Source organism: Dreissena polymorpha, chromosome 4 (assembly GCF_020536995.1).
Source record: "Dreissena polymorpha isolate Duluth1 chromosome 4, UMN_Dpol_1.0, whole genome shotgun sequence".
Lineage (NCBI taxonomy): Eukaryota > Metazoa > Mollusca > Bivalvia > Myida > Dreissenidae > Dreissena > Dreissena polymorpha.
The window spans coordinates 1,741,950-1,752,777 of NC_068358.1; the positions used below are offsets into that span (position 1 = coordinate 1,741,950).

At 35.0% G+C, this 10,828-nt stretch overlaps 1 long non-coding RNA gene across 1 annotated transcript; it reads right to left on the reverse strand.

The window, feature by feature from the left end:
• Positions 1–9,344: 9,344 nt before the first annotated feature.
• On the reverse strand, positions 9,345–9,931 carry LOC127876216 (uncharacterized). The gene is made up of 2 exons (XR_008047734.1): positions 9,802–9,931; positions 9,345–9,452 (listed from the first exon to the last, which is right to left on the reverse strand). It is a non-coding gene; the product is annotated as an uncharacterized LOC127876216 (long non-coding RNA).
• Between the last annotated feature and the right edge of the window lie 897 nt (positions 9,932–10,828).

The window sequence follows — 10,828 nt, forward strand, 5'->3', positions numbered from 1 at the left end:
TCTATGTGTGATCAAGATCTTCTTCGTCAGGCAACAGCTTATAGTTCTTAATCATGTTTCCACGAAAACGATCTTTAAAACTTTGAATCGTTTTGGGTATGGTAAATGCTAAACAAAATTGACATGATTAGCTGACCTCTTTTATACTCGCTCTATACTGGCTATATATTTGTGAAATCTACGCTGCCATATCAGGTTTCCATACTCCAGATGTGGTCTTATCATTGCCTTGTAGAGTTGTCTAAATTAGTTTATATTTATATGTTGAACCGTTCTTATCGCTAGCCCAATCCCACTTCTTGCTTTCTTAATACATTTATTAACATTCTCACTTAATTTCAAGTCGATAGAAACTAATATTCCAAGCAGTGCCGAATTAAGCAACGTGAGGCCCTTAGGCAGTGCAACTTTTGGGGCCAACGCCCCGAGACTCTAGTCGGCCTAGTGGCTTCTAGAACGCCACCGCTTTTATATTCTACTTCAGCCTTAACTCCCTAATGAATATCTTGAAAACAAAATCACCATCAAAACGATACATGTAAGGTTTTGCACAAAAAAAAGTATATATCTCACTTGGTTAGACAATAGCAAGTTTTTATCGGAACATAACATGGTTATAAAATATATGGCTTTGTTGAGTCCTAAGATTAGGCCAGGAAAGAACAATCTTTCTTCACGGTCTCATGGGCCCCTAAATGTCGCGGCGCCAATAGGCAGTTGCTAACTCTGTCTAATTGGTAATCCGGGACTATTTTCAAGGTCACATTAGTGTGTTTTATTTGGTATTTCCGCTTAATCTGGTCCTTCTAATGGAGGGTGCTGCATTTCGCGGTATTGAGCTTTTACCATGTATCACTTAACTAGGACAGTCCATAAGTATTTCCGTGGATGTGTTCATTGTCCAAGGGTACTTCAGCTAAGCTGAATAACTTTGTGTGATTAGCAAACAGGCGGATAGGGCTTGTGATCATGTCGTCAAAATTAATGTATATACATCAAAAAGTGTTGGCCAGAGTACACTGCCTTGAGGTAAGTCACTGGTAACTTTGAGACATCTCCCTATTCACAACAACTTGCTGCTTTCTTTTAAAAAAGCTAAGCAATTTACCATCCATATCATATGATACAAGCTTCTTGATCAATCTAGCATGGGCACGGTATCGAATTCTTCTCTTAAGTCAATATATATGCAATCAAACCTTTTTCCATCATCTAACCATTTATTCCAAGTCTAAATAACTTCAAGCAATTGCACTTGAACGAATAAATCTTAAACTATAGTGAATTTAAAAGAACAACAACAAATTAATATTTATCAATCATATTTCTAACCAAGTTTCATCTTATTAGTTTTTCCATCATTAAGCACGTTATACAAAATCAAACTTATAAAGACGATAATGTGCATCTTCTTCGCTTGATCCATTTCAATCAAAGCTTTAACATGTGCAGTTTTCCAATGATCGACAACTTCACCATCTAGATACGAATGTTTTAAAATATATTTCAAAGGTGTAAATATAGCGGGTTTAGTCTCTCTAAGTACTGGATGTAATAGATCCGGCCCTGAAGTCTTCCCAAATTTTTCAATTATTTTAGGCATGGAATCTGCTCTTCACCAATATTCAGATCATTAATCGTCTGTCAATTGCACCTGTTACTTATTATTGGCACATTTTCAACATCTTCTTGCACACACACTCTGGAAGACAAAATTTAACACCTCCGACGTTTCACAGTCATCTTTTGCTGCTAATGAATTATTAGTTGTTTTCGATTTCGCATCAACTATCCTTTTTTAAATTTGCACAATCGGAAGACTTTATGATTATTTTCTTCTGCTATTTTAATCATCAAAACCAGCACGTGCTTTTCTACATTCTTGACTAGCAGCGTATTTATCTCAAGTGTAGAGTTGAAAATGAGTACGTTCTTTTATTTTCATATACTTTGCCCAGAACGGTGTTTCTTTTTGATAGCTGTAAATGCATCTTTGTTATCCACATAGGTATGATCGTTTTAAATGTATTTTATTTTAATTTTTCAATGTATGCAGGTATGTAGGTTGTCCTTTTAATAAATCATTTGTCATTCAAGGATTTTCCAAAAGAAATCATTCTCCCAATTGACACTGGCGAGCTCTGTGGTGATCAAATCGTACTCTCCCCAATCACATAAGAAGTAGTTTTCTTTTGCCTGGAAATATACTCAAGAATTTTCGTCAATATTGAATAATATAAAAAATGATAACTTTTACCTTTAGAAAAATAGTCCTGCAATTTATTAACTGATAGCGTGTCAGTTGAAAACACCAATTCAACCAAACTCGGTTGTTGAGAGTTTATATATATATATATATTGTGTAAAAGTTTTGATACAAGAAACTGTGTATGTCAATAAATCATGACTACCTCAGATCTCAAGAGCTGAAGACGTCAAATGATCTCAATTTATATATCTGTAATTGAAGTTACCCAATATAATCTTCTTAAGATGTTTTTTTGCCGATTGCTATCATAAATTCATTTGATTGTATTGTTTTTGCTTTGTAAGAATGTGATGCCCTTTACACTAGACCAATCAAACTGTGTCACTGTCGGATCATACTACACACCCACAGTTTTCATAAGGTACACAAGTGTTCAGATTGCTAATGAATAAAATTGCACTTCTTTTTCAAATATCACAATATATCGGATTGACAAATTCCTGAAAACCCTCCAGTAAGTTACTTGAAATCAACTCTGTCACCCGTCTTGTGGAATACTTCAATTATTTTTAGTATGTCCGTCTGGTGAATGTAAACTAAATCTTCAAATTGTGCCCCCCAATTGCCGCTACCGTCAGCATTTGTGATCAGACATGTAAGACTTTCATGCTTTTCAATACAAAAGCTATCGTTGTTGTGACATCAGTATTGCTGTTTCCATATATTTCAGTGTTATTTGTAAGAACGTTAAAGCTAGTACCTCTTCGAATTATTTCGGTGTCACTTGAAATTAATGCTTGATCACTAGATACCGGTACATCTGAAGTACCGCCATCACATTAAACTATTGTCTCTGTGGAATTATAACTGCCATTAGATACATTTACAATAACCGCATTATACAGGTAAAAGAAGAACTTAAAAAAAAAGAGCTGCTGTCAATTAAACGAATAGTTTTTACATCTAATTAATTGTAAACATTATAATAAGCTAAACTTAATGAACTGTTAACGGTTTCTTTTCTGTTATCTAACGTCCGCCTTCAAGGGAGTCGTGTCCCGGGCCATGTCTGTTCCCTCTTCCCGACCCCTTGCCCAAATGGGTCCCTGACCGTTTGCAACTTTATTAGAGCTGCTTTCATCGTTTGATTACTGACTAGGATTTGTATTAGTATAATAAATTTGGGGCGACTGGCAAGGGCTTACGTTATTTCTACGTCTTCATCGTATGCTTCGAGCATATTGTCTCTTGTCGGAGAATTTATTTTGGGAGATACAGGCTGTTGAGAGCAGATTTGAGTTATAGTATTGGTTTAGTTTCTCCTTTAATTTCTTAAAGGCAAATCTTTGTTAAAACACATAGCGTTTTGATTTTCGAATAGTGTCTGTCTAATTGTATAGTCAGGCGTAACATGAATTTAACTTTAAGCACTGGATTGCATCTAAGGATTGTCCATCCTTCTTTCTTTCAAAAAAGCTTTGATTGGTCGTGATCTAGTGCTTCTTTTTCTCACTAGTCTAATTGTTTGTGTTGGTGTATCATTTCTTTTCACTGAGCCACATAGCTCATTTACCACTACAGTATCATCAGATTTTCCATTTGATTCCCCATTTGATTCTGACAAGGTGTAAATGATAGATCACATTAGTCTTGTTTTTGTACGTTCTTTCATGTCTAAATTGCTTGGTCTTATTCAATTTTTTAGTGTTATTCTGAACTTGCAACAATTTTGATTAACTAACTTTCTATTTTCTTCATTCTGACTTTTACCTAACGTCAGCAGGCCCGAATAAATACGCTCCATTTATTCCATTGGCTGATTTGATCATAATTTACCGGAACATTGGCAACATCGCCGCGTCTTTGTAGTATATAATGTAACACTGATCCATGTAGGGAAATGCGGACTACACTCTGCATGTTCATTTTTGCCCAATTACACGTACGCATTACAGGGAAATTCCATTCAAAGACTTACAGGGTCAGTGCTGGGTCAGTTTATCGTCAGGAGAAGACGGAATGTACTATTAAAAACGCCTTTAATAACTCAGTATTGCTTTCAAGATATCATATAATACGAATTTTAGGGACAGACATTAATGAAAACCTATCGGTAAGTGCCATTTGTCTTGCACTGTGAGACAACTCTACCGAAATTGTATAGTGTTCATAATAGAAGAGAAAACGTTAAATTATCTAGTCACACATGTTTGACATGCGCGGTCAGTATGTAAATTTTAAATAACATGGGCGCTGCTATATCGGTTGTTAAATAACAGTATTCTTATAAGTTATTCACGCGCCTTTGCATCACAGTAAACCGGGACCGAAACTTTGCTAGATCTATAAAATAAACAACAAAAAATGTCCGCATTGTTGCTATGATGAGACTAAAAATATTAGGAATTTATAAACAATCAACGTTAAAATACATTAAAAGTAAATATATAAACATTTAAATCCATATCCATACATCATAGGGAAAGTTAAGCTTTGCTTTTATTATATATGTACCCAGTAAAACATTTATAACAGTTTATCTGGACCATTTAAAACCATACCCATTCCAGAAAAAAAAAATCCATAAAGTATTTAAACATCGGTTGGAACGGGTTCGCTTTCGAGGGCAGCGTTGCCCTTTCTGACGTGTTACGTCACTACACGACGCTGAAGAAGCTCGATGTATCGTGCAATCGCATCCACCCAAGGGTACTGCTCGAGTTCACGAAGGGGCTGCTAAAAACAAGACACTGGAAGTGCTCATAGTGAGTGTTTATTACTGTATTTATAATATTAAAAAAATATCTTAAAATATGTAGTCACTTGTCAATGCATTAAGAAAGAAATTGGGAAGTGATTCCCGATAATTGTCAATATTTCATCGATAAGCATTGCATAAAAGTTCGTTGGCCTCGTTACCGCTTTCTCCATTTATAATTTAAAATATATTTTAGACTCTATATACAATTATAGAAAAGTTTAATAGAGAACTGTCATTATCGAGAAGTTCGGGGAAAGTAATTACTATGTCTAATAAAATATGTCCAAAATATATAAAGTTAATTAGACTATGTTAAACCCTGCTTTTTACATAGTTTATAGCCACTTAATTATGATCCATATAAAATGCCTTCATATTTGTCAGTTGGACCGGAACCCCATCGCACCGTCGTTTGCTACTGTGCTGTTGGAAGGGATACAGAAGAACGCCAGCATGGCACTGGAGCAACTAAGCATACAGGTACGGTATTCGGTCACTTGCATTCGTTCCCGTCAAGTTGTCAATTCACGTGTTCTAGTCAAAGTTCTGAAAGTGTACATCCCCGGTTTCGTGGTTCATGTATTGCACTCTTACGGGTTACGTGTCTTATCGTACAGATTGAAGCAGACGAACCGTTAAGCAAATGTCAAATTTTGTATGGAAATTTATTGCTTAAAGTTTATATAATGGTTTCTTATATGTCCTAAATATTCATATCCGGGTTGCCTCGTGCATATTTTTCACGAGATAAATGACACAACATAAGTAAGTATATTGGCTGAGTATTCTTCTATAAACGTTTGTTAACAGTGGTACATTTTATCAAGCTATGGACCGTATTTTTGTTTGTTCCCAGTGTATTGTGGTGGGCAAGGCTTTCCAAGGAGTGCTGGATGCAGTGCGCCAGGAACGCAATTTCCACGTGGTGTATGAAATGTCACTTCCGGTCTCATGCAGATACAGAAATGACATGCTTAAAGAGGTCAGAAATGCAATCACGTGTAAACCTTTATCAAGGCATTTCATTCAAATAACAATGACTCTTACGGCAAATATGTCCTCATGACCAAACTGCGCAGTATGTTAATAATTTCCGTGTTGGTCACATACCGACATGCGTGCTACGTAAAACATGGAGTATCTTTCTTACTTCTAGCATGCCATGTTCAGGGTGCAGGATTCAGGGCTTTACAGACGGACTGGACAGAATGTAAACACACCGTTAAGAACTTTATTTTTGCAAGTGTCTCAAGTTATTTAATTACATTAGCAAAACTATTTAGTGCATAAAAGACAGTTTTCGTATTTTAGTTTGTGTCGATATCTTAAGATTTAAGAATAAATCATTAATACGCCTGGAATCGGTGCCAAAATTTCACGATGAATGCTGCATATCTGTGTTCATGAATGCCACGAACACAGGCTTATTAAATAAGTGATTCAGATGTATTTCATATCGCCATAAGCAGCATAAAAACTGTCTGTCACGAGTTGAAATTCTTAAGAAAAAATGTTTTAAAAAGTTATTTGAAAAAAAGCATCTCTTACCGGTGTGTTTACATCCATTAACGTTCAATTGTGAACCCCACACAGTCACTAGTCCTGCACCCTGATGTTAAATGCAGTTCGAGATGGGCAGTACTGCGGCTACGTTTTACTTAAATATTGTGCAACACTCCGTGGTCAATTCGCTTAAGGCTCTTCAGGAAAATCAAGATGTAGCTGTGTTATTTTGTTGATTTTCATATGTTCCCAGGGACACATGCTACTAGAATCATTATTCTATGTGTTTTCTACGAGATTTACCGTGACAGGTTGTACAAAACAAGTCTAAATGAGCCGTGAATATGTTGATGTTGATGTGTTTTTTTCCATTGATTTACAAGCGAGTTTTAATTCTTATTTCTGGCATATTAAATGTAAACACGTCTTAAAGGGGCCTTTTCACAGATTTTGGCATGTATTAACGTTTGCCGATAATTGCTCTTTATTGATAAATGTAAACATAGGATCTAAAAAGCTCCAGTCAAAAAAAAAATTAAATTAAAGAAAGAAAAAAGTAACACTCAACTGAGCTCGAATCACTAACGACTGGAGTAAAAGTCTATCGCTTAGACCACTCGGCCATCCGTGCTCATACTCTGAGTGCTGAATTGTATACTTTATATAAGCAATTCGAGCAGTAATATTCGTATCCCAAAATATAACGACAACTTAACTCTCCAAATTATTCAATCGTTTCGCATTGCAACGCTTTATAATTTTCAGGTTTTTAAATCGTCAAAAGATGAATATAGTGGATATTTTAGAGCATGATAAATGTTCAGTATTACTGTTTCCTCACAAATATAAACTACAACGAAAATTTGCGAATCTGAAACCAAATTTTTTTAATTGTCAATTTATTAAAACGTGAAAAGGCCGCTTTAAAGCAAACCCATTTTTGTCGTAAATGCTACTGTAAGGAGAGAAACTATATAAGAATTATTTCTTCCTTTTCAATCCTTTTCTAAAAATGATTGTATTGTTCATCATGTATGTACACTGTATTTGCCAAAAGAAAGAAAAATGTTTAAACAAATCGAGTTTTAGCCCGAGCTGCCTACGGAATTCAAGTAAAAAAAAACGAAAGGCAAATCGCTTATCACGTGACATTACTAAAATACTCTTTGATGCATATCTTATGGTCGGTTCGATTTAAAACTTGGTATGTGAGGTACACATAGGTGTTTAATGATGCAGTTTCAGTTTTATTTTCCATGATCTAAACATGTTTAGTGTTATTTAATATAACATTCCACTAAATCAGTGTGTATCCATCCGGGGTCAATCGGAAATTACCTGTAGTGCCTATTTCTAAAGAGTTCCTTTCTTCTTCAGTGTTTAAGCTATTTATCAATCGCATACATGCCTTAAGTGATATTTCTTGTATCCCATGTGTGTCTGTGTAAGTTTGGTGCATGGATTGTGTTAAAAGATGAACGTTTCTTTATCGAAGAACTGTGCTGTTGTCGAAATCCCACTGCCAAAATCCTGTTTTTAAATAGCGCCTGCATTTTAGCAATGGAATTTTCTTAGAAGTTGCATGATTTTTTTATAAATTTAATTTCGAAAGAAGACATATTCGTTTTTATATTGATAGAGGACCTTCACAATTTGAAATGATGAAAACACAAGAACATGACTTGAAAGTAAACAGTTTCATAATGGGACTCTGGCAATTCGATTAAGTGTGAATTTGCCTTGACCCTTTTTTTAAGTCATGAATGCCCGTATGTTTGCAGATTGAGATGCACAGTAGGTGTAATAGTGGGCCATTTTCTGGTTCAATGAATACATAGCTGTTTGCAGATCGAGTTACGCAGTACGTACAACATCGAACCTCGCCTGCTATACCTATTGAAGAAGCGGAATCGCGCGCAGGACTTTTTCCACAAGATCAACAAGGACCACAACGAGGGACTCTCTCCAGACGAGGTTGCTTTGCTTTTCAAGGTCAGTATTTAAACGTGTATTATTTAATTGTCATGTCTATTTTATACGTTTTAGTATATATCGAACACGTACAGTTGCTATTAGTTGACGTTTTAAACTAGAATTGATTGGACCATTACAGGAATCCGGTATACCAGTTGCTCGTTTCGTCGTCGACAGGATTATGGAATTCATGGACGTGGACAAAGATGGCAAGATACACCTCGGGTATGTGACATTCTACAATACCAGGGGTTTAGATGCCTGTGGTCGGTATGTTGGGTTATTCCCGTTGGTTATAAATGGATCTACTGAGTGTGCACATGTGTAAATGACAGTCATTTGTAAGGTATAGTTGGCTTTTGAATTCATGGATGTTAACAAGATGTACACTTGTGTGATTCAATTCTTATTTAAATATATAAAAACATTTATAAGTAGATAATCCATTTCCTTGTATTTTAGCGAGTTTTTGAACGGCGACAAAAAGATCAAGAAACTCTCGCGAGATCTCGCCCGCAAGTCGATAGAAGACGAGACACATTACAGTCGATATTCTAGAACCTTCCGACGGGCACACATTCAGAAATTAACGTCCAGATTGAAAGTAAAATACTGGTTTTATTACCAAATGTACATAGGATATAACGTAAAGTTGAGGTACAGATCCAAGTGTATTATAGTTTTAGGTACATGGCGCATTATTTTCAAACATTATGTGGTGTTATATGCGGATATGTTTGATATGCTTTCAGGTAACACACTATGTGCCCCAATAATGAATTGAAACTAAATACAATTATGAACTATGTATATCATACGATAGGCTTATGCAGCCAATATAAATCTCGCTAGTGGCAAAATAGGACAATACTACATAAACTAGTTCAAATCTATGAGTAACGGACACATTATTATTTATTAGGTTTACATTGTATTGTTCTTATTGAGATTGCCCTTTGCGCCCAACACACCCAGTGGATAGGCTCAGCTTTTTATACGACTTTCCTGCAAGACAAGTTTTTAGAACCTAAGATAAACTATGTCTTTATAGTTACAGGATGAAATAATCTATTTTATGGCGTATGCTTTTGGTCAAATATACTAATTATTTTTTTAATATAATTATGCATATTTGTAGGCGTATTTTCATGACCATTATGAAAAATAAAAAGCACCTGCTTTATTCACAAAACTACATGACATGGTTCATAGCTTGTGAAATTACATCACGCAAAATCATCGATTTGAATTCATTTCATGTGCCATCAATTTAAGGTTTCAGTAATATCTGGATTATGACTAATTACAGTGTGTTAACATGATGTTATTTCAGGTGGAAGAGTCCCAAAACTACCTGTCTCTAATAACGTCCTTGAACCCATCACCTGCCAGCAGTCGAAGGTCATCATTCAATCCATAAATTTCACCGTCCTGTCTGGGCAAATAGCCTTTCCGACAATATTGCATACATTAACATAACGAATGATTTACTCTGTGTGTGTCAAAATGGTCGCGACTCTTATCTGTCTTTGTTAATTGGTGCTACGTTTTTTTATAATACGTCAATAATGTTTGATAAAATCAGCGAATTTGAGTGGTAGGACTCAGTTCTTAATTTCAAAGTATGCCATTCATTAAATAGAACTAAATAGAAGTAGAAATAGAAGACAGCAATAATCGGATGTTATGCCATTGCACTTACAAAATACTTCTCTATAGATATATATCGAAAGATATGACTTGAAGGAAGTTGTACTTGAAACTTGAAAGACAATTATAGGTTAGAGTCACATTTTCAAAATATTCAAGTATATATATAATATATATATATATATAATGCTATGATTTCATGAAATATATTATTGCTTAGGTAATTTAACAAATCTTTTAAACATGATTCAAAATGATAAACATCGATAAAAGATCTTAACTATGTTTTTTGCTTAAGCTTTAAACGTTAACAATAAAACCAAATATTGATGCATAACCATGACAAATTTTATTGTAATCTTTTGAATCTCTTTTATTGAAAAATTTTGAATCTCTCATATCGTTTTCAACATCTGTGTTATGTAATTTCATTTGGTACTTCACACGTCATTTTTTATTACATTAAAGGGGATAACGAAACGATACCACAAAGCAAATTAAGAACAACATTTCTAGCATACATCAAAATACACATAACTTGTTACAAAATGTACGTATTTGCTAAACAAAACGCACAACGCATATCGTCTCGAACTATCTGATTTTCTTATACACCAATCCTACGAAAAAACGTCAGTATCAAATAAATTATCTCCTTCGTATCTACATAGTCTTCTGTGAGTAGTATTAAGGTGTGTCGCCTTTTTTGCCGTACACTTGCTGTCCCAGTA